Raw genomic sequence first — 7,556 nt, forward strand, 5'->3', positions numbered from 1 at the left:
AGAGGAGTGTGGAGACAAGAAAATCCTTTTATGGAAAATCTCTTGGTCTCCACACCTTTTCCTCTCAATCCTTCCCATCACTTTCATTCAATCTCCACCCTCTATTTCAAATCAAACTTGGCCCTTCATTTTGGTCTCCTTGTTGGAATCAATGAACACTGAGAGGGGGGTGAATCAATGTTCTATAATTCACAAATTTATTAAACTGATTCTTAAACCACTAGATGAATAAGAATGAAAGTAAAGTGTAGAAACATAAACCAATAAACCACAAAACCATAACACCAACATTTTTACGTGGAAACCCAGAAAGAGAAAAACCATGGTGGGATTGAGACCAATAATATTATTATACTTTGATCAGGAGTATGATAATATTACAAAAGAGAATGAACTTGCATTCAAGCACACTGCCTAGAGCTCACTGCTCAAATACACAAGAGGGCTACAACCCCAAAGGACTCACTATCCTACAAATGAGTTACAAATACAATAGCAATATCTAAACTGATATATAGAATCTACAAATACCAAAAAATAGTTTTGGTTAAGCCCAATCTGACTGTCTTCCTCTATTCTGATTACCTTCGCTATTATGTTGCACAATCATACATCAAAGCACCAAATCTACATATCGATGCTCATTTTCTCATCACATATCAACATTCTCATATCTACCATTAATCTTCCATACCAAAATGGTCATACAAGTTGATCTTATATATCTGCATCACCAAAATAGATCTCCAATATGTCAGCTTTGTAATATTCCAAAATATGAAATGTGTACCAACAAGCCAGCTCAATTCCTCCACAAATTCATATGCAGACCTAAACAAGATGATAACAAGCTTCTCACGTGTTGGCACAATTACCTCTAACTCAACAACAACCACCAAAATTATCCCAAAGATTCTGGATCACACATTACATCACTTAACATCAAAATGACTATTCTAGCTGAATTACCGGATATCGGACCTTCAATCTCACTCACGAATCAACATCAAATACTAGGATTACAAAATAAGTTACCTCAAACCTCTAATCATCTTCCTCTTTTACTACAACCAAAGTAATGCAACCAAAATCAAGATCTGCACAATGTACTCATACTCTGTCAGATATTGTATTCCACCTTCCAGACTTATGCCTAACGGATAATACAACTTCCACTAAATCAAATATGCGTATATCGAATATGATTTCTGAACTGAGTTTGCATAAATGACAACTCCTAAACATCCCTCATGCATCAATCTTCATCAGAACAATGTCTCTTTCCAGTAATCTCCCCCTTTGGCATTGATGGCGACACTGTGAAAAATGACATTGTACACTCAAAATTGCAAAATTCCAAAACTCAAAAATCTCCAAGACTCAACAAGCTCAACAAGCTCCCCCTGAGAATATACACCCTTTTTCACTTTTCTCTCTCCCCCTTTAACATCAATGGTAAAGGTGGATATCTACCAAAATTTATTTACAGGGATATATACAATGGCTTACAAAAATTTGAAGATATCAACAAAAATGGTCTTCAAGGACTGTAGGTGATCATCCCAACCCTTCTTCAAATTCTTCAAAATATTGATCAAAGCTTTAAACAAGTAAGCATTCATCATTTCTTCTGTATGAATTGTTAGAACACTCTTCTACAGAGCATTTGTTGCATCTTGCTTACTACTAATAAGTGTATCTAGTTGGGGAGTGATAAGGCTTCTTAATTCTCCCACTCTGCCTAAAATTTTGTCCTTCTCTTGATTTAAGCTCTTTATCTTATCAAGTATACCCATAACTTGAGCTTCAAAATTGCTAGTTGAGACTAATTTGGGTGCATAGGATTGAGATATGCTAGCTAACTACCCTTCACACTCTTTTATTTTTTTGTCAATGTCAATAGTGAACTTAGGCAAAAATAGACATGACTTATATATTTGACTGCCTTCGTCTAATGCATCTTGTATGCACTTCATCACAGTTATCAAACTAACCTTATCTCCTTTAATCATCTTTAAAATTATCCTCAATCTCATAGCATTGAATTGAGTCAAAACTTTATCATTTGCCACTCTCTATAAAGACACAAAATGAGAGTCTACTACATTAAGCATACTTCTAAGATTATCGGAGGGAGTATCACCTAGATCATGCTTACAAGATGGAAAAATTTTCTCCAATACATTCATGGCCAAAGTTATCAACTCTTTGTCTTTGGTGTGAGACTTGAGTAAGTCCTCACTTTCTTTTTCTTTAGCAAGATTTTCTAGCTTCAGTGCTTGCATGAGAGATAGTGAACTTGGATCTATTGGCCCTTGAGTAAAATCATCTGAGTCAATGACAATCTATTTTCCCTTGTCTGCTACAATGTCTCTTGCCACTATCACTAGAACTTGTTCACTTACCTTTTCTCCCTTCTCCTTCTCTGCCACTACTGCATCTACTTCTTCCTATGCAATGTCTTCCTTTTCATCATCTACTCCCTTTCCTAGATCAACATCTCCTTTACCATCTCCAATCTCCTCAACTACCTTTTCTAAATCAACATTTATCACTGGAGGATTTTGTTTAGCTTCACCAAAGATCCCAACATTCTGATCATCAGCAATTGCACTTTTTTCATTTGTCTTCTCTGTTGGAAAGGGTTGATTAGTTGGTTGATCTTTTTGCACATCAGAAACCATTGTTTGCACTTCTAGAATTGAGGTATTAGGTTGTACATGCACTTTCAATGGGGTGTCATCATTTGCTAGATTAACTTCATATTTGTGCTCTTCCAAAAAATGTTTCCAAATTATTCTGGTCTCTTTGGCAACTTCTTCTATCTTTCCAAACATGATCTTATTTACTCTCTTTTTACTTCTGAATCTGTCCTTCACAATCTTTAACAATCTATCAACTTCAACCTTAGAAATGATAGACCACAAGTTAACTAATACATATTATTTTATCCTTTCATTCTCCAAACTAGCCACATGCCTTCTAGCATCCAAAATATCATAAAAACCCTTTGAAATCATAGATGACAGTTCTATCAAGGCTTTGCTATATATATTCATATACTATGCAATGGCTTCCTCTATTTCTCTTTGGTCATTATCATCACAAATCTCATAATATACAGATATGTTATTCAAATTACCTTCATTTACCTGTTCATCAACTATTTCACTTAATGACATTGGGGGCACAATAGTATGAGTACCTTCTATCTTACCCAATTTCATAGCTTCATCAAGCTTAAACTCAAGATTCCTGCTTGATCTAGCTCTACTGGATGGCTCAGCTTCAGTTCTTGGTTTCTTGCTTAGTTGGGCTTCACCGGATTGAGGCTCCTTCACTACCGTAGCATAGGTAGCTATCTTCTTCAACTCTCTCACTACTTCATCACACTCTATCTCTTCTTCTACAATGACTGCTACATATTCCCTTTCTGGCTTTCCTTTCTTTCTCTTCTCAACTCCACTGATTGACTTGGTTTGTGGATTAGGTGGATGGATAGGCTTCTATGCAACGGAGGTGTCGGTTCCCAAATCAACAGATTGTGAGTTCTAAAGAAATTGCCACTAACTTATCAACAAACATAGAATTAGACTTGGCCAACGAACAAGACTCCGTTGAAAACTAAGGTTTTCTACACTTTAGGCTCTGCAAACCCTAGGTAGGTTCCCCTATATAGTGACTAAGAAATTTTCAACTCCCTAGACTATGGCACTATAAAACAAAATAGATTTCTCAATGAAAATACACCAAGGAAATGTAGATAAACATTTGGTTATGGCTCCAACCATAATTTATGTCATTCTTGTACAAATTGAGATTAATTCTAAACTAATAACTACTCCTAATGTAGAAAAGTAAAAGGCGGAAATATAAAAGGTGAAATAAGAATGATCCTAACTGGGTATTATAATCAGTGCCTAAACTATGGGAAACAGAGTTTATCTAGAAGTTAACACTAAACAACATTGTGATATCTCCTTTTACAGCTACATCCAAATATCCCATGCTTGACACAAAATATTTGTCTTATTACTTATGGTTTCCTCACCCCTCACAATGACTATGTTGTAATGCCTTTTGAACAAAATTTAATTCATTTATTAAAACTAAAACTGATCAAGAAACATACATTCCCTCCTCAAGAGAAGACAAATTAGAGTATCATTAATACTACAATTCATACAACATAAACACAGAAAATGGGAGCAAACTGGAAGTGGTCTCTTTTATTAATTTTCAAAGGGTATACATCACTTGAGAATTGCTCAAGAAAAACTTGTAGGAAGAACACTATATTCTATTACTTCAACTCCTAATACATACTACCACCGATTTTAGAATCCTTCCTACATGGCGTTGATTTCCCTTTTATAGAGAAAGGGAGCAAAAACAAGATTCAAGCCTAGTAGGACACCTGTCAAAAATCTATTGCCTATGAGCTATATTATGCCCTAAGGCTTCTTTAAAATACATATTTCAAAAACTCCCAGACATCATAAATGGTGGTGGTAGAGATGTCACCTTCTAGAGGCTGGAGCAGCAGACTTGATGTGACTAGTGCAGGGGTGTTCTTCTACAACATCTTTTATCAGGGTCAATTGTACTTGGGTGCTGGATCTATCAGTTACGTTGGGGGTTGATCAGTGAAAAATGAGTGCTCAAATCTCCCTGTCCAAAATAGGAAACCTCTCCAAAATTATAATAGGTGTAAAAATGGAAAATGAAATGACTAATCCTCCTCCCTGGGTTGATCCTCCTCTAAAGAGAAGTAATTTTTGTGCAGTATGTCAATCTCATCAACCTGCCAAGCAAAACTACTTAAGCCTTGAAGCTTACTCATTACTTCTTTGTTCCTATGGGCTGGCACAATTGCATCCTCTAAGGTGAACTTATGATACATAGAATCAACTTCCATTGAGTTCATTGGGTACTTAGTCAGTAAATTCAAAATTGCATTGATTGTATCTTGGAAACCCTATTTCAATGTGTCAATTTTTTAATCTATCCTTCCCCTATCAAAATAGTGTGAATATCCCACTTTTGAAGCCCTAGAAAACAAACAATCATGTCGATCAATTCTTTCTTCTCAACCTCAATGTGAGGCAACTCCTTAATCAATAAATTATAATTTTTCCATGTTGTCCCCACAATTTGGGGTGCATTGGGCACATTCTTGACTGCTAATAGGACCTCTTTTAGGATTTAATTCTTTGATAGCCAAGTAATCCTAATAGGTTGAAAAAATAAAATAATCTCATCCAATTGGCTAAGGACTTGTGACATCAAAGAATAAGAGGTATGCACCTCATTCAATTTCTCAATGACTTTATTGGAGACCTACAAAATTGAAGATTTTCTAATCTCAAAATAATTCTTCTCGACCACATCCTTTGCTTTCTGAAGGTTTTCTTTTAATTTCTCAAAATCTTTAGGCTTGAATCCTATCAGGGTTCCCATGTCCCTCTCAGCCATCTCTTTTTTTAATCTTACATTTACAATACATAATTTATTGTTCTCATGCGTAAGAGCCACATGCATATTCCTCAAAATTCCATGCTTTTTCTCATCCTCCTCTACTACCAACCTAGCAAAATGTGCAGCACGATAGGTAATTGTTGCTGCCTCAACAGATGAGATGTCTTCCAAGGTATTGATCACTATATCCCCCACCTTTTTCTCAAACCCATATAGTACAATAGGCTTATTATTCCTAGGAGCATTTGAAAAAAGTGCAAAGGCCTTGATACTTGGATTGACTCATGACCCATGCTCACCAAATTCTTGATCATAGATTTGGTCCCTCTATTTCATGACTTGGTCCAACAAGAAAATATTATCCAAATCCCATCCTGAGATGAGCATTATATCGCTCTTTCTCACCAATTATTTTCCTTCTTTTGAGGTGCACTTAAGGTTGTCCCTGTCAAAATTTTGGAGCTCCTCTTCAAACAGATCTTTTAATTTCTCCCTCATCCAAAATGATTTGAAATCAGGGAAGTTTACAAAATCATCATCTATCATAAATTGCACTAAAGCAATTATTATTTCATCATTTTCTTCTTCCAGTGGAATGGTACTTGGAATGAGAGACCTATCAATGTCTACAAACACCTCAGTTGCTTCATCATCCTAGAATGCATCCCTTGGTGGTGAGGGAGGCCTAACATTTTCATCAGATTTCAGCTCTATGACTTCTACAAAATTAGAGAGCTTTTCTTTTCCTTTCTCCACCCTCCTTGCAAGTGGTTCTTGTTGTAGAGGGGGTTGTGAAGGTACATCTTGAGAAAATCCTTAATTGAGGGGTGCCTTTCCTTTTGATTGTGAGGGATCATATGCTAGCCTCTCCTCCTCCATTTCTTTAGTCTGCCCACCCTCTTTTATCTTCTTCTCTGATACAAGAATGCCATTATAGTTAAACACCTTTCTCATAATTCTTGCAAAATCATTTTGGATATTTGAACAAAACACTTTGAAGCTAGGGTCCTTTTCCTTCCTTTCTCTCTCCAAATTTTGTATAAAATTCCATTTTCCTCTTCTTTGTATAGCCTCTACAGGGCTAACATTCTGATCAGAACTTCTCTTTCATTGAATTGGTGAGAGTAACCTCTCACCTTCAGCCTTTACATCCTCAAATCATGAATATACACTTCTAGATCAAAATTTCTTGCTTGTCCAATTTGGAGCCTATAAATGCTTATCAAGAAACCTTGTACCTACACAAGTGTATTTGATCCCATGGTGAAGTCATCAAAAACTACAGACCTTGGGAGATGTTGCCCTTTTTTCTATGTTCTAAAAAGGTCTTTTTCCATCCACATCAACTACCACGTCAATTCTATGAATGCAAGTTGTGGCAAGACTATTACTGGCAAAATGTGTGGTGCCTGAGAACATTCATAGACCCTAATTATTAGGAAATTAGCATAGAAGAAAAAATCACCAAAATTGTGGGAGAAATCCCCTTCTGGGTATTCTATGTTTTTTTTCATGGCATCTTTCATTCTCAAAACTTTGTCAATATGCACGGGGAACCTTGGCATCCCTACCCCCATCATTCCTAGGACCTTTATTACAAAATGGTCATAGAAGGCCTTGTAGTCTGCAAATCTAGACCCCTTATCCCAAATTTGGGTCTACCTTTGAAGTAGCCATCTTTCCCCTATCTTAAGATCAAATTTCTTTATTTGCAATGCATCATTCCATTTTGTCCTATTTTGAAAAAGAATCATATGGAAAATCAAAGAATAATGCTTAAATTTTAAATTCTCCTTTAAATCCCTAGTAGCCAACAAGCCCTCATGTAGTTTGTCTTCAATATATGTGATAAAATCATATATCTGATTGGTTTCAAGGAACTAAATTGTCATTTCCATAACAATAAAATCTATCGACATTCTTATCAATCCCTAGTCTTCCCCTAATAATTGGCACAAAGCATAATATGTCCTTACAAAATAATCTTCAAAAATCTGCAGCTCAAATGGTTCCTTCTCAGAGTCAAATAAGTAACTCTTTGTTCCTTTAAACATTATTTTCATATAGAGGGACAATAA

This window comes from Cryptomeria japonica, chromosome 5 (assembly GCF_030272615.1).
Source record: "Cryptomeria japonica chromosome 5, Sugi_1.0, whole genome shotgun sequence".
NCBI lineage: Eukaryota > Viridiplantae > Streptophyta > Pinopsida > Cupressales > Cupressaceae > Cryptomeria > Cryptomeria japonica.